The sequence below is a fragment of the Urocitellus parryii genome, unplaced genomic scaffold (assembly GCF_045843805.1).
Source record: "Urocitellus parryii isolate mUroPar1 unplaced genomic scaffold, mUroPar1.hap1 Scaffold_45, whole genome shotgun sequence".
NCBI classification, from domain to species: Eukaryota; Metazoa; Chordata; class Mammalia; order Rodentia; family Sciuridae; genus Urocitellus; species Urocitellus parryii.
Genome location: NW_027554016.1, coordinates 4,388,914 through 4,416,690, shown reverse-complemented (window position 1 = coordinate 4,416,690; position 27,777 = coordinate 4,388,914). Strand labels below are relative to the sequence as shown.

The following is a 27,777-nucleotide window of genomic DNA, read 5'->3' as shown; positions in this document are numbered from 1 at the left end:
AGAACATCCAAGAATTATGGGACAATATCAAAAGACCAAATTTAAGAGTCATTGGGATACAGGAAGGCACAGAGCTCCATTCCAAAGGAATAAACAGTCTATTCAGTGAAATAATACGAGAAAACTTCCCAGAATTGAAGAATGAGACAGAATCCCAAATCCTAGAAGCCTACAGGACGCCGAATGTGCAAAATCATAAGAGATCCACACCTAGACACATTATAATGAAGATGTCCAACATACAGAATAAGGAGAGAATTTTAAAAGCTGCAAGAGAAAGAAAGCAGATTACATTTAGGGGTAAACCAATCAGGATAACAGCTGATCTCTCAACACAGACTCTGAAAGCTAGAAGATCCTGGAATAACATATTTCAAACACTGAAAGACAATGGGCTCCAACCAAGAATCGTGTATCCGGCGAAATTAAGCTTCAGGTTAGAAGATGAAATTAAAACCTTCCACAATAAACAAAAGTTAAAAGAATTTGCAGCTAGAAAACCATCTCTTCAAAAAATCCTTGGCAAAACATTACAGGAAGAGGAAATGGAAAATAACATTGAAAACCAACAATGGGAGGTAGGACAGTAAAGGGGGGAAAGTAGTCAAAGAGGATAACAAATCAGGTTTAGTAACATCAATAAACAAATATGGATAGAAGAACAAACCATATCTCAATAATAACCCTAAATGTTAATGGCTTAAACTCACCAATTAAGAGACACAGGCTAGTAGAATGGATCAAAAAACAAGACCCAACAATATGCTGTCTACAGGAGACGCATTTGATAGGAAAAGATATACATAGACTGAAGGTGAAAGGTTGGGAAAAATCATATCACTCATATGGACCGCGGAAACAAGCAGGAGTGTCCATACTCATATCTAATAAAATAGATTTCAAGCCAAAGCTAATCAAAAGGGATATAGAAGGACACTTCATACTGCTCAAGGGAACCATACACCAACAAGACATAACAATCATAAATATATATGCCCCAAATAATGGTGCAGCTGTGTTCATCAAGCAAACTCTTCTCAAGTTCAAGAGTCTAATAGACCAACATACAATAATCATGGGAGACTTCAACACACCTCTCTCACCACTGGACAGATCTTCCAAACAAAAGTTAAATAAGGAAACTATAGAACTCAATAACACAATTAACAACCTAGACTTAATTGACATATATAGACTATACCACCCAACATCAAGTAGCTACACTTTTTTCTCAGCAGCACATGGAACCTTCTCAAAAATAGACCATATACTATGTCACAGGGCAACTCTTAGACAATACAAAGGGGTAGAGATAATACCATGCATCTTATCTGATCATAATGGAATGAAACTGAAAATCAATGATAAAAGAAGAAAGGAAAAATCAAGCATCACCTGGAGAATGAACAATAGGTTGCTGAGTGATCAATGGGTTTTAGAAGACATCAAGGAGGAAATTAAAAAATTCCTAGAGTTAAATGAAAACACAGACACAACATATCGGAATCTATGGGACACATTGAAAGCAGTTCTAAGAGGAAAATTCATTGCTTGGAGTTCATTCCTCAAAAAAAGAAAAAACCAACAAATAAATGATCTCATACTTCATCTCAAAATCCTAGAAAAAGAAGAGCAAAACAACAGCAAAAGAAGTAGAAGGCAAGAAATAATTAAAATCAGAGCTGAAATTAATGAAATTGAAACAAAAGAAACAATTGAAAAATTGACAAAACTAAAAGCTGGTTCTTTGAAAAAATAAATAAAATTGACAGACCCTTAGCCATGCTAACGAAGAGAAGAAGAGAGAGAACCCAAATTACTAGCATACAGGATGAAAAAGGCAATATCACAACAGACACTTCAGAAATACAGAAGATAATCAGAAATTACTTTGAATCCTTATACTCCAATAAAATAGAAGATAGTGAAGGCATAGATAAATTCCTTGAGTCCTATGATCTGCCCAGATTGAGCCAGGAGGATATAGACAACCTAAACAGACCAATAACAATAGAGGAAATAGAAGAAACCATCAAAAGACTACCAACTAAGAAAAGCCCAGGACCGGATGGGTATACAGCAGAGTTTTACAAAACCTTTAAAGAGGAACTAACACCAATACTTTTCAAGCTATTTCAGGAAATAGAAAAAGAGGGAGAACTTCCAAATTCATTCTACGAGGCCAACATCACCCTGATTCCGAAACCAGACAAAGACACATCAAAGAAGGAAAACTACAGACCAATATCTCTAATGAACCTTGACGCAAAAATCCTCAATAAAATTCTGGCGAATCGGATTCAAATACATATCAAAAAAATTATACATCATGATCAAGTAGGATTCATCCCTGGGATGCAAGGCTGGTTTAATATACGGAAATCAATAAATGTTATTCACCACATCAATAGACTTAAAAATAAGAACCATATGATCATCTCAATAGATGCAGAAAAAGCATTCGACAAAGTACAGCATCCCTTTATGTTCAAAACGCTAGAAAAATTAGGGATAACAGGATCATACCTCAACATTGTAAAAGCAATCTATGATAAGCCACAGGCCAGCATCATTCTGAATGGAGAAAAATTGAAGGCATTCCCTCTAAGATCTGGTAAAAGACAGGGATGCCCTCTCTCACCACTTCTGTTCAACATAGTCCTCGAAACACTGGCCAGAGCAATTAGACAGTCAAAAGAAATTAAAGGCATAAAAATAGGAAAAGAAGAACTTAAATTATCACTATTTGCAGATGATATGATTCTATACCTAGCAGACCCAAAAGGGTCTACAAAGAAGCTATTAGAGCTAATAAATGAATTCAGCAAAGTGGCAGGATATAAGATCAACACTCATAAATCAAAGGAATTCCTGTATATCAGCGACAAATCCTCTGAAACGGAAATGAGGACAACTACTCCATTCACAATATCCCCCCCAAAAATAAAATACTTGGGAATCAACCTAACAAAAGAGGTGAAAGATTTATACAATGAAAATTACAGAACCCTAAAGAAAGACATAGAAGAAGACCTTAGAAGATGGAAAAACATACCCTGCTCATGGATAGGCAGAACTAACATCATCAAAATGGCGATATTACCAAAAGTTCTCTATAAGTTCAATGCAATGCCAATCAAAATCCCAACAGCATATCTTGTAGAAATAGATAAAAGAATCATGAAATTCATATGGAATAATAAAAGACCCAGAATAGCAAAAACAATACTAAGCAGGAAGTGTGAATCAGGCGGTATAGCGATACCAGACTTCAAACTATACTACAGAGCAATAGTAACAAAAACAGCATGGTACTGGTACCAAAACAGGCGGGTGGACCAATGGTACAGAATAGAGGACACAGTAACCAATCCACAAAACTACAACTATCTTATATTTGATAAAGGGGCTAAAAGCATGCAATGGAGGAAGGATAGCATCTTCAACAAATGGTGCTGGGAAAACTGGAAATCCATTTGCACCAAAATGAATCTGAATCCCTATCTCTCGCCGTGCACAAAAGTTAACTCAAAATGGATCAAGGAGCTTGATATTAAATCAGAGACACGGCATTTGATAGAAGAAAAAGTTGGTTATGATCTACACGCTGTGGGATCGGGCTCCAAATTCCTCAATAGGACACCCATAGCGCTAGAGTTAACAAATAGAATCAACAAATGGGACTTACTCAAACTAAAAAGTTTTTTCTCAGCAAAAGAAACAATAAGAGAGATAAACAGGGAGCCTACATCCTGGGAACAAATCTTTACTCCACACACTTCAGATAGAGCCCTAATAACCAGAATATACAAAGAACTCAAAAAATTAGACAATAAGATAACAAATAACCCAATCAATAAATGGGCCAAGGACCTGAACAGACACTTCTCAGAGGAGGACATACAATCAATCAACAAGTACATGAAAGAATGCTCACCATCGCTAGCAGTCAGAGAAATGCAAATCAAAACTACCCTAAGATACCATCTCACTCCAGTAAGACTGGCAGCCATTAGGAAGTCAAACAACAATAAGTGCTGGAGAGGATGCGGGGAAAAGGGCACTCTTGTTCATTGCTGGTGGGACTGCAAATTGGTGCAGCCAATTTGGAAAGCAGTATGGAGATTTCTCGGAAAGCTGGGAATGGAACCACCATTTGACCCAGCTATTCCCCTTCTCGGTCTATTCCCTAAAGCCCTAACAAGAGCATGCTACAGGGACACTGCTACATCGATGTTCATAGCAGCTCAATTCACGATAGCAAGACTGTGGAACCAGCCTAGATGCCCTTCAATAGATGAATGGATAAAAAAAAATGTGGCATTTATACACTATGGAGTATTACTCTGCATTAAAAAATGACAAAATCATTGAATTTGGAGGGAAATGGATGGCATTAGAGCAGATTATGCTAAGTGAAGCTAGTCAATCTTTAAAAAACAAATACCAAATGACTCCTTTGATATAAGGGGTGTAAACAAGGACAGGGTAGGGACGAAGAGCTTGAGAAGAATATTTACAGTAAACAGGGATGAGAGGTGGGAGGGAAAGGGAGTGAGAAGGGAAATTGCATGGAAATGGAAGGCGATCCTCAGGGTTATACAAAATGTCATATAAGAGGAAAGGAGGGGTAAGACAAGAGAATACAAATGGAAGAAATGATTTACAGTAGAAGGGGTAGAGAGAGAAAAGGGGAGGGGAGGGGAGGGGAGGGGAGGGGGGATAGTAGACAACAGGACAGCCAGCAGAATACATCAGACACTAGAAAGGCAATATGTCAATCAATGGAAGGGTAACTGATGTGATACAGCAATTTGTATACGGGGTAAAAGCGGGAGTTCATAATCCACTTGAATCAAACCGTGTAATATGATGTATTAAGAACTATGTAATGTTATGAACGACCAATAAAAAAAAAATGACAGAATAATAAGAAAAAAAAATAAAAATAAAATCTATTGTGTATAATTAAAAAAAATAAAAAAATAAAAGGCATAAACAAAAAAAAAAAAGAAACTAGACCAATCAGTGTGAAACAGACACACAGATATACAGTCATATATATTTATACAATTACACTTAAAATGAGGACATTTGAATTAGCTTCTTTTTACTCTCATTATATAGCATTTATTCAATAAATGCAGAGTTTAAAAGTCTGATAAAAAAAAGGAAGGAAAGAAAGAAAATAATACAAATAAATTATATTCTTGGACTTTGGTTTCCTTACTCAATTAAAAAAAGAAAAGAAAAAGTAGTTATAAATTAGACACCAGACCATAGGTGCTAACCAGCACTAATGCACACACATTGAGCTTTCTTTGTGGCTTGGGGAAAGTGCCCGACTTACCACCAGCATCCTGCATCTGCCTTCGCGCCACTTTCAGACCAGCATACTCTGCGGCTGCTGCCACTGCCTGGGCAAAATCAGCATCAGTGAAAAATGAGCCATCGGAAGAACTAACACTGGAACGCCCACTGGAGATGTTGTCCTCCTCTGAGGCTGAACCCCAGCCGTTGATCATGGACCCAGTGACAGAGCTCTCCAGGTCCCCAACGCTTGAGGCAGGGGTCTGTTCAAGCCCAAGCAATAAAAGCCTTCTAGTTTGTATTTTGGCAACTTCCATGTCTGCTTCATCTTCTTCCTCTTCTGGCGCATCCGTATCCATATCTGAGACCAGGGGTCCTGAAATGTAGCCATAGGTGTGCAGGGGAGAAATCGGCCGCGGAGGCAGAGGAGGACTCGCTGGCTGCCTTCTGCATGGAGAGGAATCAAAAGCAAGAGCTCAGCTCATTATCTAAGTCAGGACCCAATGAAGCAACCAGAAATTCACAAGGAAACTGATTTGATCTTTGCTTCTGTTGAGCTGAATTGCTCAGAGGGAGAAAAAAAAAGGCTATAAATCTTTTATATCAGAGTTTGATTTTACTTTGGTTTGTATCTCACTTAGGGGCTTCCCTGCAGTACATTTTATTCAAGTTTTATAGAAATATACTCAGCTAAGTCTCATGTTTATCGGTTGAATTGAAAAGTTTTTAAAAGTTAAAATAGGAAGTGATACATATTTTAATGTTTTTATTAGTGCATTATAATTATACACAATAGTGTGGTTCATTGTGAAATATTCATGTATGCACCTATAACATAGTTTGTTCCACTTCATTGATTAATACTCTTTTGGGGAGCATCCAACTATATATTTGTCCTAAAGACTTTCCAAATTATCGATAGCTTATTATTGCCAAAGACAACATTCATTCATCCCCAATTCACTCCAAAACATTCATTTCTTTCCCTTTTCTTTATTGCCACTCTACAATTCCAAGTGAACGAAGTCAATTCAACTAGACTATAAATAGTAAAATTTCATAGAATTAACAAAAACATATTCAGCACATAACACAATTCCTTTCATATTTTAATATGTATGTAACATATATGTATTAAATAATACTATACATTCATTTTATTTTTTTATTTTTTTAAGAGAGAGAGAGAGAGAGAGAGAGAATTTTTAATATTTATTTTTTAGTTCTCGGCGGACACAACATCTTTGTTGGTATGTGGTGCTGAGGATCGAACCCAGGCCGCACGCATGCCAGGCGAGCGTGCTACCACTGAGCCACATCTCCAGCCCCTATACATTCATTTTAAAAGCTATGGGACCCAAGAGCAATTTTTCTCTAATTTACTCATTTATGAGTTTAAATGAAGGTATTTGGCTGTTCTAAACTTACTTGGTTTTCTGTTATTCTATCTATCTCTTTAATAATATGCTTAAAGATATTTTTTTCTAATGAGCTGAAATTAGTTAAGGATCAAAAAGGAGGGTAAAATTAAGTAGTATCCCACAGTCTTAGTTCACAGAGTAACTGATGTTTCAGCCACCTCTCCACAGGCTTGAAGAACATCAGTTAAAAGCAGTCTTTCTACTAACGCTACCCAATATACTCCAGTGAATATAAGATGTCTGAGAAGATAGAGAGCATTTGGACTTAAGTGAAAGAAAAGTCATGAAAAGGTGTTATTCTCAAGGTAGAAGAATAACAAGAGAACAGCACCTAATTAAGAGCATGCCTGCAAAAAAGGGAAACGGACACACAGTGATGCTCAGAAGATGCAAGGTCAAAGATGGGACACAATGGGGGACTACCAAGCAGAAGGTTCATGACAGCACCTCATCAGATCCTGCACTCCTGATTTCATAGAATTAAAAAACACAGATTCAGCACATGACAGTTAAAATAAATGATAATTATTTTAAACACAACAACTAACTCACTGAGCACATATTTTGTATCTAAGCATATTTTACAATGTTATCTCAATTCTCAGAGCAATTTTCTGAGTTACTTTTTAAATTATCATTTTATATGTGAGGATATTGAAATTCAGAGGAATTAAGGATTTTGTCAAAGTTCTTAAAGGTAGGGTATCTAAAATTCAGAATTTAAACTCAAATTTTGCTTCCAAGATCATGACCTTCCTTCCTTCTAGGAATGGTATTAACACACACACACACACAAAAAAAAAAAGTATGCCAAGAGAGGTGTGTGTGTGTGAGTGTGTGTGCATGCACGCGCACGCCAGGAGAGGTATGTTTCAGTTATATTTGAATTAAAGACACAAGAAACAAAAATAACATGTTTTAGTAAAGGACTATGTGTATATAAGTATACATTATTACACATTTTTTATATGTTCACACATGCAGGGTTCTTTAATATAATTCATCATTTTTCATTTCTGGGTGGTTTGTAATGTGTCTGTGTGTGGCACTAGAAGAAATATGAAAAATGTGCCAAAGCTGGAGTTATTTAAGAGATTAAAATGGATAATTGTTTCAATGTGGATTCTGTCATACACATAGGAGGAAAACCTTTGTTTAATTTGGAATGCAATAAAATAGCATACTTAAAAGTTAATTTGCAGCCTTTGTAAGCATGCACATCCAAAATACCACAAGAAATTTCTTTTTTTTTACAGTCATGTAAGAGTTTTTAGTACAAAGGGTACTGTTTTGACTATCAATAAAGGGGTGTAGAATGGCCAGCTTCCCTGTGAAAGGATGCCAGCATTGCTGTTTGGATAATTCACATTCTGTAGAGCAAAAATGTTAAACAAGGGCTGTCTTTTAACTACTACCAACACGTGCAAATTCTGAAGAAAGACAGGAAAAAAAATGTATTCAAACCATCTGTAAATAAGGCCATCCCGGGGAAAGTGTGATAAACATGTACAGTTTGAAATATGTAATATATTCTACTTGAAAACAAAAAGCTATTTCGAGATGCTGCATTCAAGTGGGGCTTGTTGAAAATGAACCTCAACCTTTTAGATTCCTCCCCCTGAGGGGTTTTCAGCATCTTCTGAAATAATGTACAAGTATATGACTGTGACTCACAACACTCTAGGCTCCTACAAAAATGATGCCTTCATAAATATGTTCAAGAAAGAAAGGGGTGATTCCATTAATTTATGAAAGCAGGTGTCTCTACAGTTCACCATATAGCATGTACCAGGAAAAAGACAAAAGGGGAAAAAAAAATCCATACCTTACAAATCCTTTTTTCTAACACTAGTGTAGTTTCAATTTTTTTGTATAATCAACTATTACCTAGTTTGTAAAAAGACAAGATATTTAATTTTCCTTTACCTTATTTCTTTCTTTTCCTTCTAACAATATCATATTCAACTTCTCTGTATGAAAAAACATTCGACAATTTTCTACTTCATACATGAAAACTATTTTTGCTGTTCAAGGTATTTTTATTATTAACTGCAGTGAATGCAATAGTGTCATTTTTTGAAACAATATGTATCAGTTTAATTATATTATTTTCATTGTTCTTATATGAGAAAAAGAGAAGGGTTGCTACTATGTTAGTCACTTAGTTTATCTAATTTTAGACAATATGGAATATCCTAGAAGCTCATAAGAACAAAAAATCGCAATATTAATAATAGTTCAAGCCTTTAAGGCTTATAAAATTAATATTGTGGTATTATAATACTTTTTTCATTAACTTTTTGTTACATATATTGTAATATTTACATATGCCCCTAATCAACAAGCATAAAATAATGTATTTATTCTTTTTTTAAAAAGTTTTTTTAGTTACACATGGACACAATTTCTTTGTTTACTTTTATGTGGTACTGAGGATCAAACCCACTGCTGTACATGTGCGAGGCAAGCGCTCTGCCACTGAGCCACAACCCCAGCCCCAGTGTATTTATTCTTTAAACATCTATTGTGCATATATTATTGTGTGGTCCCTACTAGATTTTGAGTCTAAGGATTATAAGGATTCAGTTTTAAGGCATACATACTGAATACAAACTAACTATACATATCTGGGCCAGAGAGATCTCATTTTTCAAAATACCCATAATAATATCTCTAAATTCAAATGATCTTCTGAAACAAGAGAGGGAATTTGGTTCTACATTGTTAAATCAGAATGAGCTTTGTGACTGCTTTGACCAATAGGCTATAGAAGGAGTAAGATTATGCCCCTAATCGGAATATAGTACTAAAATGATTTGAAAACTTTCTCTTTCTGCCTTCTTTGAAACCAGCTGACATGTTAAAAGTGTCTCTATCCTGAAACCTTATATTATGAGAAGCCCAGGCTTATGTGATGACACTTTGGAGATGGAGGCTGAGGAATATTGGGACATCAGATATGAGGGATAAAACTAACTTGGCAGGAGATCTTACCCCCCAAACCAGGCGAAAGTCACGTAGATTAGAGATGAATTGTCCAACTGAATTTTTTTCAGAATCCCAAATTCATGGGATTGTGAATAAAATAAAATGGTTGTTATAGGCCACCAAGCTTTAGAGTAGTTTGTTAGACAGCAATAGAGACAGGAATTCAGACACTATGTTAGAAATTCAGCTGAATAAAATATACTTCTTATTTGAACTTGTAGTCCAGTGGAAGAGATCAACAATTCATTATGTGTGCAATCATAATACATTAAGTCAGCACCCTAATGGGGCTATATACGGTGTTGTGGGAATACATATAACAGGCTCCCATCCCTTCATTGTGGTATTAGGGAAGGAGGATCTGCCACTTAATTTTGAGTTTAAAGAATACATAGGTGTTAGCTCTGAAAAAGGAGCAGATAATAGTGTTCCAGGAAGTTGGGCAGAATGTGCAGAGACCTTGAAGTGAACAAGAACTGTTCTTCTTCCAGGAACTGGAAGAAACTTAAGAGTAAAACAATACAGACATTGATGGGGGTGTGGCAGTGGGCAAGGATGAAGTCACAGAGGGGTCAGATCACAAAGGGTCTTGATTGCTACATTAAGGAATCTTGTCTTTATTTTAAGGGGAATGGGAAACCATTGTGAGATTTCAAGCATTGATGAAACTTGATCAGCATTGCATTTTAGGAAAATGTCTCTGTACAGCCTTCAGCAGGGGCACAGTTTGAAGAAGGGGCAGGGTCAAAGGCACTGAGACCACTTAGCAGAACATTACTGTAATGCAGGCATGAGAAAATGGCTGCTGGAACAAGAAAAGTGCATTTATGCCTGAATATATGTGCTTCTCTCAGAGTGATATTTAGGCAGTAAAAATCTGCAGGAATAAGTACTGGGATATATGGGTCGAAGCTCTAGAATGAGACCTGTAGAGAAATAGCTATCTATCTCTAATGATTGCATCATTAGGGAAGTGGCAGAATGATAAGAAACAGAAGTCATTGACTGATGGGACTGATGTTTGAATAGGTAAAAGGATTGAGAAGAGGCTTCACTCAAGGACTTAACTACAGATGAGAGTCCAACACTCTATCTAGTCTCAACAGGGTAGGCACAATTTAAATGCCAACATTAGGGAATGAGCTACATAAATTACAGTATCTATTTAACCCAAGTGTCTACACTAAAAGTTACCAACAGAGAAAAATACACTGTTCAGCTAAAAGAGTAACTTGCAAAATAATATTGGCAAGCTACCAATTCAAGACAATGTGAAAACAGGTAGAGATGAAAGTTTGAAAGGATTTTTACTGAGCTCTGAACAGTGACTGCTTCTGACTATACAGATCATTGGTACTTTATATTTTCATTTTGCTTATCTGTATTTTTAAAATGTCATACAGAGTCTATAGTCACCATTTCAAAAGCATTAACAGGATTTTCTTTTTTTTTAATGGGCTCACACCACCTTTTTATTAGTGTCCAGAATTATTTCCAGCAATGATCCTGGAAATAAAATTCATAATTTCTTTATAGACTGAAAATAAAAAAAAACTTAAAAGCTAAAACTAGTTAAATTCACTATAAGTGCTGCAGGTATGGTGTTTTTCTCAATCACATCTGTATACTTCAAGATCATACATGTATTTGTCACCCTAAAACAGGAGAAAGTAGGTCATTTTCAGTATCAGATTTCAGCCATCATTTACTGGGTCGGGGGGTGGGGGAAATTCTGTGAAGGCAAAGACGTGAGAAAGACATGAATTCTGACATCAGAGAGCTTTGAATTTAAATAGAGGATCAGATAAACAAATAGGAAATACTAAAGCAACAAGAAAACTGATTAACTGAGATGGGAACAGAGCCTGATGAAGATGAAAAAGAAGACTGGTGGATTTTTGCCAGTCAATCAGAGGAAAGCTCCATGGAGTGTTTCTGAGCAGGACTTGGAAAGATGAACAATGCTTGCCAAGCAATCAAAAAAACAGCATGTCCTAGACCAGGATGTTGGGTGAGTTTAAGATAAACTCAGAGAATTTCAAACAGACTAATTAGAAATGTTGTGGGAAGGGAAAGAGAGGACAGTCAGGGGCTTTGAGTGCGGGGCTCCAGAGGAGGACTGGAAATGGGGGAAACAGATCCAGACTTCCATGCAATGAATGAACATTGGAAGGTAAAGAGAGAAAGGAATGAAAAATGGATATCATTTCAAGAGTATGGGAAAATTCCAAGGGACAGGGATCGGGCCCCTGGTCCAGTAGCAAGAGAAATGGCAACAAAGGAATAAAATCGTAGGCTATTTTGGAATTAGAATTAAAGGGAAACGGTAAATATTTTAATTCATAGACGGTTTGAAAACCACAGATGAGGCAGAAGGATAATTAAGCTCATCTCCAAATGGCAAAAGTATTTTTTATGCTTTTGCCTATCCCTTTGGTATATAAATAAGTAGTCATTAAAGTAGGACAAGGAGCAAGTGTTCACTGCAAAGATGATCAATTTGGGTTAAGACATGTGGAGATGTCCAAGTGAAAATATCATTGTGACACACAGGGAAAAGGTCTGGGCTGGCTAAATAAATTTGACAGCCATCAGAATATAATTGTCAAATCAAGTGATGGGGTGATACACAAGGAGGAGGACAAAAGGGAACTAGTATTTGCTGAAAACTTATCCCTCTGCAGGTACTTAACATACATTATCTCATTCAATTCTCCAAACAATTTATAAAACTGCCATCATTGCAGAAAGCTCAAGAAAAATAAGGGCAAAGAAGTCTTTAGATTTTAGCATTAGGAAGTTACTTTCAGCAGACAGATGGAAGCAAAAAGTGTAGAAGCTAGGACACAATGGGCAGAGTTGTAGCCAGGAACTGGGAAGGTGGAGGTGGCTGAACCACAGTCAGCAGTAGGAGAGTCTGTACCCTGTAACCGGGAGAGAAGGCTACGGAAAGTTTAAAAGCCACATAGTTAATAGGGAAAGAAGGGAGGATTGAAGGGAGAGCCTACGTCTGTAATGTCCACACAGATGACAGGAAACTCATGTTTGTTTTTTGTTTACAAGGAAGGTAAAAAGGATTACAGAAGGAATAATTAAACAAACAAACAAAAGGCTATTCAGGAGGAAGATCTGGGGTCCCAGTGGCCACAAAGAGGAGATAGAAGGAAATAGGTTACTATTGAGAGAAGGAAAGAAGCTTAATGGTCTCTGTCCGTCTCTCATTTGCTTCTAATAAAAGTAACTGAGATGGCTTGTGATGCTAATAGGAAAAAAAAGACAACTTATTTGCTTTCAATCTTCATGAAGTTCAAAGGTTAATACTATTTAAATATATGGCAATCTAAGTTTCCCCTTGTCACACAGGGAAAGGTTTAACTACTTCTTTCTGTTTAAGAAGTATAGGATTTGAATTTGGTAATAACTTCTTAATGACAGAATTGTTAGCAAACGCTGCAAATTCTATCTTAATCAGCAGAATAAAATTCAAACAGCACAAACCAGGATTTGTTATTCATTCAAGAATATTGAGGAAAAATCTTCTGAGGCAAATGATATACCCGATTTCAAATGATATTAGGAATATGGAAAGCAATAGACACATATTATAATGTGTCAAGGGCAATAAAATAGTACAAACAATATCATCAACAATTAGAGAAGAGCTAACATGATACAGTAATAGCTTTTATGTGGTAGAAATGACAACTGAAATCCCAGATAACAAAAATATGTATTGGATGATGATGTTCACTAGGGTAAAAAGTCTAAACACACACACTCACACCCACACCCACTCACACATATTGTGTAGTAACCTGGATAAAAATAATCCCAACCTATATCAAAGTAAAGGTATCTGAGGTCAACATAAAATGAACACACTAAACTCATTCATTCTACTATGACATTACAGCTATGAAAGAACAAATCATTATGTGGAACTCAATTTTAGAAGATAAGAGAAAAATCTCTTTTTCTAAAGAAAGAAGTGGTTTGCTTATGCACAACGAAAGTTAAAGTACAAAAAACACCCACCAGCAATAACATGTCATGAGACTAGCAGGCCACGTGTACTTGAATGTAATTATCATAAGTGGGTAAGTATCAATGCCCATTATTTTATGGTTGCAAGTGCCCTGGGATCAATTAATCTAATGTCATGGTCAACAGTATTACTGATATGTCCTTTATCAGGCTTTACTGTGGGAAAATACTCCAAGAAAATGCTCATGTGATTTGAAAACTGCTTCATGGGACAGCATTCAGTGAGTAGTGGAAATGATCTGATTCTGCTAAAATTTATTTCTAAACCACATACCGCCTGTCTGGTGGGTGTTGCATATGGCCAATCTCCTCTGGGCAATCCTGCAACATGGGCTGGAGTTCTTCCTGTGGGGACGGGGTCAGAGTGGCAGTGGACTGATGGCTATAGGACACAGCAGCTGGAGAAGAAGCTGCTCCCCGCACAGGAGGTGTGGGGCCTCTTTCATCTTCCTCCTCTTCTAATTCATCCTGCTGCAAATACATCCGTGCTGGTGGTACAGGACATGGCATTTCTTGATCATAGCTGAAACAACATGTTATGTGTTACTATAAGAACATGCTGACTTACTTCAGTTTCTCCCAATGAACTACTGCTATAGTAAGTGGAATGTCAGCTTTGACTTGTTTTCAAATATGAAGAGAGAAATGAATTGTGGAAGAGCTTATTGAAGAAGAGGAAAAGGAAAAATTTTGTACAAGACTTCTAGTTTGGATGAATGAGGAAACTGCTAGGCTACTTGATCACAAAGAAAACAGAGGAAAAGTGTTACACAGAGTGAGACAGTGGGATTAGGAAAGCAAAAAAGATACAAAGCACCCACACGATTTGAGCATCAACTTTCCTGAGCTAATGTCATCAATTTAGGTGGTAGAGAATAAGCAAGAGAGATGTAATGAAATTACAACTTATATAATGCAATACATCACCGCCCTGCTAATTCTTCTAAATCATAGTAAGGAGTCATTGTTTTAAAAAGTCTGCTATCATAAAGATTTTTGAAGTATTACATATACTATTTTTCTCTGCAAGATTGTAAATTATTATTAGCATATTATACAGGCTGAGAAATTATAAAGAAACAGTAAAAAAACCCACTTAACATAGTTTAACTTAGTATATATCAAATGTACTATGTTCTATTCCTCCAGTGCAACATATTCTCAAGAAGATGCAAAGATGGCATTGCAGATAGTCTGATGATGAAGTTCTAGACCCTGAGCAAAGGACTTTCTAAATTCTTTCAAAGGGAGAGATACTGGAAACAACTTACATAGTTCAATAGAACTCTCTTTTGAAAATGCAAATAGATCATTATTTCTTCAGTTGGGCACAAAATGAACTGGTTGGTTTGAATTTAGGATGGTGAGTGAAAAATACAATACCCCTAAACAGTAAAATGCTCTTCTGCTCCTGGGCTAGATCTGAGTAGGAAACAAGATAAATCTGGAGAGTACTTACACTTTTCTATCTTATCTTATCCCAGGAATATGTTTAATGATTAGAATGACAAAGATGTACTGCATTATATAAACTGTTTGATTACTGCTCTCTCTTATTTGTTCTCTACCACCCCACCTTGTTTACTTTACCTTAGGAAAACTGATGCTTAAATAATGTGGTTGCTTTTTATCTTTTTTAATTCCCTAATCCTCCTACCTCAATTTTTGTAACTCCTTCTTATGTTTCCTTTGTTATCAAGTAGCCAAGCAATTTGCTCACCTATCCAAATTAGTAATCTTGAAGAGAATTATTCCTTTCTCCTCTTCATTAACCTGTCTCACAATTCATCTGTATTCTACCTATAAGGACTCTCTACAATCTGTTCCCTTGTTTTCATCTGTTGCATGTCCTACTGCAATAATCTTTTAATTGATCTCTTTGCCGCCAGTCACTCCTTGCTTCGCCATGGTCACATTGTTCCAAAATTGCTTTACTATAATACAAGTCACTGTCAGGTCGTTCATTTGCTCCAAGTAATAAATGGCTCTCTAATTGCTTAGAGAATAAAATAAAAATGCTGCAGCAAGGCATTTGAGTATCGGCATAATCTGGCTTACGTTTGCCTTCCCAGTTTTCCCACCCCTGCCATGTTAGTTTTGCAAAAGTCCATATCTCTGCATGGTCCCAGGATCCATAAAAATCCCTGCTCTTAATTGATAACTTTATCATTTTCAAGGTGAAAAACACTTATCAGCAGATTAGATTCATTCTTACCAGGCAAATCAAATCTTTCTCTTTGGGGAGAAGTTGTATATCTTGTAGTATTTTTTTTAAATCTACAATAGCATATTTTATTTTAACCCTTTTTAGTCAACTAAAATAGAAGAAAATATTCTATTAAAATAGCCTGGAAAACAAACTATTATGACCAAACTTATCTTCACGATTTGCAGATTCTATATTCGCAAATTCACTGATTCAGTGAATTTGAAACCCCCATATCAATACTAGTGATGTTTTTGTGGCCATCTTCATACATACAAAAAGACACCAAAAAATTGAACCACCTGACATGCATGTACCCAGCAGAAGCAAAACAAGACAACACATATTTTCTTTCGTCAGCTCTCACATCATTTGAACAGTTGATTTAGGGCCCACATTGCTTGAAATTTTCTTGCTTAATATCAGTGATTTCCCTGTTAAAAATGGCACCCAGAGGAAATGTTAACATGCAGCTTGGCACTCCTAACTTAAGAGGGTTGTGATGTGCCTAACAGAGAAAATGTGTCTATAACAGATGTGTTTTCTCAGAAATGACACTATATTAATGAAAAATATATATTAAATAATGGTGCTTTAAACAAAACACATATAAAAAAAGGCCTCAGATCAACCAAAATGTTGTGACCTGAGGCTCAAAGAATCTAACCCTGTATTTCCCCTAGAGACTAATGGTTCCATATTCACCAATTCAGTGTTCACAGCAACTTTATAAAACATAACTACTATGGATAATGGGAATCGCCTGTTAACATTTTTGTAAAAGAATTTTACTTGAAAATATATGTTATTTAAAAATGATTAAAAAACAGAAGCACAGAGGTTTTGTCTTCTGTGCACAGCTGGGACTGTAAAACTCTTTTTTATAAGAATTAAAAAACAAAGCCTTTATTTCTATAAAGTCATTGAAAAGACTATTTCCAAGTAGATTTCATTTTTTTTGTAGTTAATTCTCTAAGTCAAGAGAATTCTCTGCTTTTAATCTCACTACTAAAGCAGCTGTTTTGTTTTGTTTGAGGTATCATGTCCAATTATAAAGATTCTGGAATGAGAGGAAGCACTCTAACTTTTCATTTTTTCATGTGGACTATTTGTTCTTGTTAAATCCTTCTGAGAAATAGTTCAGGGAAGTTTAAACCTCTACAAGTAATTTTCAGCATAATGTGATAATATCTAAGAAAAATGTAGTCTCCAGAAATTGTGGTATGTAAATCCACATAATTATTTTATGAAAACTTAACAATGTGTCAAAGAAATTCTAACACAGTCATGTATCACTTAACTACAGGAACATGCTCTAAGAAACACCTTGTTTAGGGATTTCATGACTGTCTGAACTTCAGAGTAGATTTAGACAAACTCCCATGGCATTAACACAAACCGGGCTAAATAATATAGCCTATTGCTCCTAGGCTCTGGACCTGTATATCATCATACTTAATACTGAACGCCTCTGTAACACCAGGGGAAGTAGTCAGGTATCTAGGCACATCTAAGTATGGAAAAGGTACAGTACAAATAATAGACAATGGGAATTTTTCTGCTCCATTTTAATATTATGGGAAGAGCATCATATATGTGGTCTGCCATTGACTGAAATGACCTTAGGCAGTGCATGACTATTTTGAAAATCACAAAATCATATGTGAAATTCTATATATACAAACTCAAGATTTCCTGTGTGTGTGTGTGTGTGTGTGTGTGTGTGTGTGTGTGTAATTCCCAGTTCCTAAAGAAGTTTCTAGAGCACTCATTCTTTTATGGGCATCCCTGAGGAGGGTTTTAAAGCGACACTGATCAACATTGTCTTATTTAGAGATAACACTGTGAACTTCAGGAGTCAGTCTCCTCTTGGCAGTACAGGGTAACAACTACTTGGGTGGGTATAAGCAAATGTATTATACCATTCACAGGTTATGTTCCGCCTACCTTTCATCTACAGAAATACTGTACTCTTCACTGTTGCCATGGGGAGAAGGATGTGCCGGGGGAGGAGGAAGCAAGTCTGCCCAGTTCATGCCACCCTGTTTGGGAACCTTGGGTGTCCGTGCCCCTTTCTTGTGCCCTTGACTTCCTAGAGAAGAAATTAAGTACAAGTCTTTTATTCCTGGCCTTTAATTTTTTTTCCTATTATCCATGATTAATTATTTTCTGTGAATATGATCTTATAATTTATTCAGGTATATAGAGATAAACACACTTTTCTTCATTAATTTTAATTCAGAATTTTATAGAAGAGAAGAAGCAAAGAATTGTCAATTTAACTGTAGAACGCATAGCAAAAAAGCAATAAAACCATAAATGAATTTTACAAGTCATATCATTAATAGTGATCTTCCTACAGTAATTAATTGCATTATGGATTATCATCTAAAACAAATGAGCTGTAGACATATTTTCTGGAGTGCCTTTCTATTATTTAATTGCTGAAACCTAAAATACAATATGATACAGATACGATCTATTAGAGTTCCACTGTTGCATTAAATCACTGAATATATATAATTTGTACTTGTCCATTGAAATGTTTTGGGCACAATGAAATTATTAGTTTTCTTCAGAAGGGCAGATACAGATGAGAATAAATGCTGGAAGAACTAATATAACTAACGACAAAAGAAGCCAAAAAATGCTCTTAGAAAGGGACAGACATCTTCTCAGCCGCTGTTTCTATAAAATTGTGGCTTATAGTAAAATAATGTTGCTGAACGTTCCTAATAGTTTGAAATAACCCAATTCTTCAAGTGCTACAGTTTTCCAATTTTAGATTTGGTGTATTCTTTGAACACCATAGATGCATATGTTCCCCTTTTAAAACCTTCAGGTCAAAAGGTATCTGGGGATAAAGTTCTCCCCCTGAATATATTTTAGAATCATATTTATATTATAGACAATAATTGTTAATTGCAATTGAATTGTAATTGATTTTTCTCATATGATCCTGTAATATCAGTGAATTGTCTTGATCTTTTTTTTTTTTAAATCCTAACTTAAACAGCTACATGTCACCCTGCATATGACACAGGTCTTAGCTTACTCAGTGGCAGAGGGACTTACTTTTTTTTAAGTCACTTGGGAATTTTCTAACGGCAGTGTTTGTTATACCAGATGTTCTTGCCTTGGTATGTTACAACACCAAGTGTGGGCTGAGGAACAGGCTGTTACTAATAAACTGTGACTCCAGCCCTGAGCCTGGGTGTCTCTGTTTCTGTCTGTCACTCGGTTGTTATGTACTGGGGTGACTGGGCATGCATGACAGAGTCAACATTGGCCAGTGTCTTCCTCTGGATTTCCTGAGACACATGCATGGTAGTAACTCCACCTGACCCAGTGACTTGACCCATACAAACCTTTCCTGTACTTCATGTACTAGCTTTACTTGCTCCCTACCTTCACCAGACCTCACTCCTTTATAATTGTTTTACCAAATATCCACAGAATAACAGGTGATGAATAGCAGCATGGCATCATGGTCTCAGTGTCTAAGCTAAGAGATGGAGAAGGTCAATCGAAAATTAATAACCTAGAATCATGGGGTTTTTCCCCTATTAAAATATGATTTTCTCTATAAGTAAGAATATAAAGATGAAATGACATCAACATTCAAATATCTAAATATTTTATGTTTTTATGTTTTTCCCAAAAGTAGATCTTTGACATTTTTAAGTCAGTTTACTTGATTTAAAAAAGAAAAAAAATATTTGATAATATTTTCATTGTTAATACAAATTAATGTACAGTAGATTCTGAGAAAATCTACAAAGAAAAAGGGCCATTTCTAAGCTCCTTTAAATAAGAAAAATTTCAACACAGGTTAGAAAATGTTAAACCAGCATACTTTAGCTAAAAGAAGGCAGCAAACTGTGAATGTGATGTTCTTTACAGAAGGAGGTAGAGACACTTGGCTAAAAGAACCTAGCAATGACTTTGATCCAGTTGCTGGGAGGTGCAATTTCTACCCTCTCCTGCAGATACATGCTCCATTCAAGACCAATTAGTTTGTTCTCATTGTGGTGTGACTTGCCACATGTTAGTTCTAATAATGAACCACCTTTAATTAGAAAAACAGGACTTAAGTACCATCAAGCTCCCATCTGCAACCCCTATCAGGAAAACAGCTGGCAAACAGCTGTCCCAGCATGAAGACCACAGGGAGGAGTCTCTGTGGTTTTTGAGGCATGGACAAATTGAGGCTGAGAGGTTGCTTTATGAGGCTCTTGAACAAGAACGGAGGGATCACAGAGAAAGTACAAACTGAGACAGTAGCTGGATCTCAGGTTATTGTCTCTCAGGTTTTTACAGTGCTGAAGTGTACTTAAACGTTACTTGCTTTAATAGCATTATTTCAAATGGTAACAGATTTATCTGATTACCTATATGTACAACATTTCTTATGTTATATTTTGGAAAAGGGAGAAAAAAGTTTCAGCTGCCTTTAAAGTTTAGTGGTAGCTGCTTTTAAATTTTAGTTCATACTTTTGATTTACTGATAAAGGAAGAAAACAGGGAGCTTAGTATTTGATACCTAATGGAAAATAAAATGGTTTACTGAGAATATAGTCCCTTAAACTGAAAAAATAAGACCCATGTCTGATATAAAAAACAAAAACCCAAGCCTGATATAAAGAAAGATTAGATTCAAATGATATAAAGTGATTCAATACTTCAGTCCATCTGGGGCTGTACCATCTTTTAAACAGAGAGGTAGATGTTTCCTGGGATCCCCTTACCAGATGTACTACTGTCCTGATTCGAACTGTTGTAGGATCCTCCCGTATTCTGGTCATATGAGTGATTGTATGGAATTGTTGGAGGAACTGTGTCATTTGCTCGATAATCTAGATATTTCAGATAGAAAAAATATATACATTTATGTTTTCTTTGTGAGTTATTTCTAATCTCTTTATTTTGTATATATTTCTGAGTACATTAAGAAACCAATTGTCTGTTTTTCTCTTTTATTTTTAGATTCAAATTGTCAGGCTATAAAAAGACTTACACTCAAAATGGATGTCTATATATCCATTTAAAAATATAGGAATAGAAACTGGGGGTATAGCTAAGTGGTAAAGCACATACTTAGTATGCATGAGACCCAGTACCCTCAATCAGTAGTACTCTCCCCCCAAAATATGTACATACATGTATATATAGTAACAAAATAATTCTAACAAGAATAAATCAGAAAATGCCACATCTGCAACTCATAAAACATAAATTACAATAAAATAAAAATAAAACGGAAACTTGTCAGCTAGATGATATCTCATAAAAATGTATCCCTGATAAGAAAATAAAATATCTAATCTGCCCCAGAAATGCTTCTCCTTATTTAGGCAAAGGTGAAAATCCAGATGATAAGCTTGCTACTGGAATGTAGTCAGTAATAATCTGTCAGCCTAGCTGCATTCCGGGGTCTTTATTACACTCTGACATACCAAATCTGCTTACAAGCAGTACAAACAATAAATCAGAGTTCTGAAATGTTTGTACAGAGGACTGTCAGAGCTTTCTGAGGTCCAGAGTAAAACCACACACTATGGAAAAATAATGTAATGGTTTGAATCCCCACAGTAATCTCCATAGCTGCAGAATCTGCTCTCAATTTTGTCAGTCTTTGTCATCAATGTATGTAGGAATCTTAATAAATATTTATTAAATTGGATTATTATACCAGTTAAGTACCTTCTCAAACTTGGGAAAAAGCTAGATGACTTTATTATCAAATTAAAACATGACATGAACTTAATGAAATGTTTAAATTATCTTGTTATACTCTCCAGCTTCACAAAGTTTTATTTTTGAAGAAAATGCTCTCAACTCAAGCCTAAGAAAATAAATCCGTACCTCTAATTATGTACCATAAAATGCATTCTTGACCAGGATACGTGCACAACATTGCCCCGTCTATTCAAATTAGAGCAATCTAGTTATAGCTAGAGGTATATAACTTTGCAAATCATGTTATTAAAGCAGTAGCCTGAAGAACTACAAAGAAATCAAACACCTATCTCTTTCAACCCACATGCATTACAACATTACAATACACAGATATTCCCCTCAGGCCATAAAATACTATTCTGCTGCTTCAAGTTAATACTAAACTCCATTTATTTTAGGTTCTATACTGGCAGACTTCAATCAGGTCAACCCAAGAAATTGAGGTTCTAAAATTATATACATCATAGCAATCTCAGGAACCACACAAGGTCTGAGAAATACAACAAATTGAACCACTTCTCCAGTTCAAGTTTAATTTAATTATTTTTCTTCAGTTTGATATAAAAAGGCCCTTCATTCATAGGACCATGTAGAAGCAATTATCTTCCATCCTCAAGTGGAAAGAGTGGAATAGTCTATTTATTGAAAATTCGAGGTATTGTGACAGTTGTACATCTGCCTTATGAATAAAAGATTGTATGTCCTCAGCAATCCCTCACCTACTATTAAATTTAAATTAATCTCAAAACCATTTGAAAATACTTATATATTATTATAAAATCAATTTTCCAAGCTTATTGTGGTGCTAATTAACTCTTTGACACTGGAAATTCCGAAACCAAAGAAAGAAGAAAATCACAATAACCAAAGGAAAGAGGTGACTTTCGAGTCACAGACAGTTGTTGACATCTAGTGCCGAGGGGCTAAGAATGTCAACATGGGAAAGAGAAGGAATAAGGGCCGAGCTGTTCACCTTTGTTCAGTTTGTTTTGCTCCATGATGTTATACTGAATTGGTGCCACTTCTTGTTTCTGCTGACCGGGTGGTTTCCAGTGCTTCTCGCTGGAGTCCCCGCTGCCATTGTTCATGTTATTGGTGAGGTTGGACTGGATGAGCTGGGTGGTGGCATAAGGAGTGGGCTGCCCTGATGGATTGACAAAACGCCCGTACTTCAGATTTGGGCTATTGAAGGTTTTCATCTCATTGATTTTGTTACTAAGATCCACATCACCATAAACAGTTGACTCAGGGAGCATCAGATTTGTTTGTTTGTTATCCAGTTGGTTGTTATAATTTGCTATACAATCAGCTATGTGCAATGGAGAGGAAAAGGAAAAAGTCATTCTGCATGGTTATTCGTTTTCAATTTCTTTCTAAGAAGCTTTGTGAGTCACAGTAAAATTGCGATGTAAAGTACAAATGGGCTTAAATTAGATCAATAGAAAGGGCCCCATATTCATATGGACTTTCTAAGGGAAATCAAACTTGAGGGAATAAGAGCATCCAGAGCATTTGTGTAGAGAGGACATAATTATAAACTTATGCCACTGCTGTATGCTAAATAATTCATCTAATTTAAAATAGGAATTTCCTTTAACAACCATTTTAACAGGAATTCCACTAAAATAATACATACGTGAATCTTTGTTAACTTTAAATTTTCTAGTCTTGGGTTAATGAACTATTTGAAGCTACAGAACAAAGCACATAAGAATCCAAAGAGGAAAATGTATCCACAGGTCAATTCTAATATTTTTATCCTCAAAAGATAAGATGAGCAGGGATAAGGTGATAGTTAATAGTGCTTAGGAGAATTTTATTAGTTCCTATCTTGGTCATATAGGGTAATCATTATTGAAGAGAAATGCTACATAATCATTTTTTCATGGTTTCGTAATGACATCCCAAGTATAAAATGACAATAATGATGACAAAATGAACCACACTAACCAGGTCACTTAATCAAATAATGCCTGAAATAATATCTACTATGTCTAATACCTCATTCCACTCTGATCTTCCCTTCATTGAAATATTTAGAAATTAAATAACTGATCACACACACACACACACACACATACGCACGCACGCACACACAAACACACACACACACACACAGAGAGAGAGAGAGAGAGAGAGAGAGAGAGAGAGAGAGATATTTAAGGCTTATGATTGAAAATATTAAAACAGCAGGAATAATTAAAGTCATATTGTAAGGATAAACATTTTTAAATTAAAAAAGGTGCTATGGAAAAACATCATTATTCTATTCAGATTGATTAAAAGTGGCACTATCACTAACAGGTCTCTTTAAGAATTGGTTTTAACTGGATATCTTAATAAATGAAAATTAACATGCTTTCTACTGTAGATGTAAATATGAATATAATCTTAAGAAAAATTTTCAGCTTCTCTATGTTACTAAATTTAGCTACTTAATTTAATCATACATGATCAAGCAGCAGAGATATTTGGTACATCTGGATTACAGTAATTCTCATATCAAATTTCTAGGAATTGTTTTGTTTAATGATGATTAAAAAATAATCTAAAGGCACTATACTCATTTTGCTTTGCCAATATTTCTATATGAGTGTTATCCAAAAGGTCTTCTAAAAGTGTTGGACTTGTCCTAGACTCCAGTGTCCAATATAGTTGCCACTGGCCACATAACAGCTATGGAGAACTTGAAATGTGGGTAGTGAGAATGAGGAGCTGAATTTCAAACTGTATTTTATTTAGTTGATTTGAATTTAAGTAGCCATCTGTTGCCAGTAACTATCATACTGGACAATGCAACATATTAATTCCAGTAGGTGTCCCTTTTGTTTATGATACATGACTATCTATATAGACAGCAGAACCTGGGCCTCTGGAGGACACACACTAGTTGTGTGAATGGTCATATCCACATCTAATAATGGAGACATGGGATTGTTTTTAGGGTAGACATATTCATAGTTCTATGATTTGTTCTTTATAATTTATTACATCTTTACTTGCATGCCATCTTCTCATTCTCATTTCCTTAGCTCCAGGCATTATTTTACTTTCATAGGCATCTTATTTGTTTCTTTACAACTATTTAAATGTTTCCTATCTTATTAATAATGGGACTTTTTGTTTCATAAGAAATTATCTGTATTTTTTTCTGCCTTTAGATCTTGCAGTGCTCCATATCTACTTGTCTTACTGTGATGTTTTAGCATGAAATTTTAGTGAAGTAATTTACTCACACATATTTCAGAACCAAAGTATAACAGACTATAAATGTACACTTACACACCTGAAATATATATGGATGTGTGTATTTCTTATGTCTTCAGGATTTACATCTATACTATAATATCTGATTTAAACTTTCATTTAAATTTTTTTGTTATTATTCTTGTTCAAATATTATAACTCTTACTGTTAGAATTAAGTCCACTCAAACTATGGATTTATTGACCTTTTGATCTTTGTTATTTATTCCTAAAATCATGAATATAATAAATTATTGCAACTAAACTTATCATTGTACTCATTCTTATAAATGATTGTGCATGACTTTGTTTTCTTGCAATCTATGCTAGAGCTTGTCTTCTTCATTCTCTGAGGAAATCTTGGTGGAGGGTGAAATATAAAAGTTTAGAAATGGAGAAAATATTTGAATCATGCTAGCTTGCTACACAGTGTTGGACATTTCATGAAAATGTGGATCAAAGTTCCCTTCCCCAGGTGGGCAGAGGGAAAGGAAAGTCAGCTGCTTCTGGATAACTAGCCCAAGGCCAGTGCATATCTCCCTCTCTCCGTGTCCCTAACCTGGGCGGCTGTAGGTGGTCAGGTTGCTGTGGCTGTTTCCATTGCCCGCGGTGCAGCAGTTGATGGAGCAGTCATTGTGGCTGTTGCCAGTATTAGGCCACTTGTCTGCCAGCCACAGCTGTGCGGCAGGTTCACTGATGTTGAGAAGTCCTGGCCTAGAGAGAAAAAAAAAGAGTAAATGTTATATGGACAGAAAATAATATTTTCTATTCAGAATTGCAGCAAATATTTCATTTAATTGTTCTTACAATAATTTGGTGCATTATACTGAATGATATTATTCTTTTTATTTACAGAGAGGCAATTATAATATATCGTTCCAGATGTATCTCAGTGCACACAGCCATACATCTGTGAACTGGTACTGCTGTACTTCAGACTTAAAATCTTTTACTGTTTACAATGTTCTATTCTGCCTTTAGTCATGGTGATTGAAAAATCAAACGTGGAATCTGAAAACACAGATGCATAAAGACTTTTAGTAACTAAAAATTATTCTAGCTAAATCTGTTTGCATTTCTTCATTTTTGACCTATTAAAAAATTGCAACTCTTCTCACAACTTCATTAAAAAAATGCAACAATTTCCTTTATGGAGACAATGAACCCTTCACATTAGGCAGATTTACAGATTTTGCTTCCAACCCATGTTTAAGAAACAGTGAGCGCAGACTGGCGTGACATTTTGCACAGAGCTACAATGATGTTTCAGTGAACAGTTCTGTGAGCTTGTCAACATTTTCTGATGGTGACAATGTAAAATGCCGTGAGTTCCTAAATAAACAAAGGAAAGCTACTGAATGAAATCTGGTAAAACAAAGATGTCGACTAAAAGAAATATTAGCACTCATGTTTTTTTTTTGGCACAACAGATGTTAATCCTCTTTCACCAAGTGCTGGAGAGGCCAAGTGCATCGGGAGATATTAATGGGAGCCCTGGACCACCAGTGCCAGGGACTCAAACTGGAGTCCAAGAGCAGCATTCTTCACGTCCTTTTTCAACATTGACTCCGTGTGATAACTCAGCAAAAGAGGCGATGATGTATGATGTGCTGTCCAATCCTCAATAAACAGTCTGGCGCTACAGACTATGCAAAGATTTTCTTGGTGGTTTCATTTTCTTTGTTAAAATGCAATAACCAGCCTTCTCATTTACTTGAGAAGCAAGAAACTGACATTGCCCTCTAAATGGTTCCTATTTTGCCACAGAGAAACATATTTTGCAAGTGATGGTTATTTGTAAGTCAGTTAAAATGAAGAATATGGATTTGCAGTCCATATATCTGTATCCATATATGTGCATATTTATACAATTAAGGATGCATGTGTTTCCTCTTTGTTTACAGTGGGAGAGGCACTTTGAATTCTTTACATATATTCATTTATTGAACCATCACAGCCATTTTACAGGCAGGGATTGCTAATACCCAAGTTTTACAGATGAGGAAATGGGACACTTGGGGGAAGTCAAGGCACATGGGCACAGCTATATGGAGTGAGTGAGTGACTACCTGGGATTCCAGCACAAGCTGTGGCCCTGGAGTTCACACCATGAACTAGGATGCTATAAACACACACTGGAGCCTGAGGAAGTTCCCTGAAGCTCTTAAACATTCTTAATGGAGAGTGAAAAAAATATCTGAAGGCCCCAAATTCAGGACAAAGTTGCTAAAATTGAATTACCTATTATAATTGTTGATAAAAATATGCTTTGAAGCCTGGTGCAGTAGTACATGCCTGTAATCCCAGTCACTCAGGAGGCTGAGGAAGGAGGATGGCAATTCTGAGGCCAGCCTCAGCAAAATAAAATAAAAAAGATCTGGGGTTGTAGTTCAGTGGTAAAACATCCATGGATTCAATCCCCAGTAACAGATAAATAAATAATTTGCTTTGAAGAGAAATGTCGCTGGACTTAAAATTTCATGCATTTAAATGATATCTAGTGTCTGTGAAATACATGTTGGTTATAGAACTTCTGCATCTAGTAACCTTTAGCTTTCCTACTTTATTTCTCCTTGAACTTAAACCATAAATGCTATCACTGTCGAAGTTATTCAAAATAAAACTCCCATTTTTGACACTGAAGAGATGATACTATGTCTGCAGTAGAGGTCAAGTAGAAATTCTCCACAGCTCAACTTATATGTTTTAATAGAAAGAGACAATATTTTCATGCTACTATGACTCCCTCTGTATGTCTGTGGTTGTGGGGAGTGTTAATATTTTTCCAGTGAATGCTTTGCTAGCATCACTGGCTTAGAGAACT

General features: G+C 35.8%; 1 pseudogene; it reads right to left on the bottom strand.

Moving 5' to 3' along the window:
• LOC144252550 (roundabout homolog 1-like) overlaps positions 1 to 27,777 on the bottom strand; it is a 158,785-nt pseudogene that overhangs the window by 21,366 nt on the left and 109,642 nt on the right.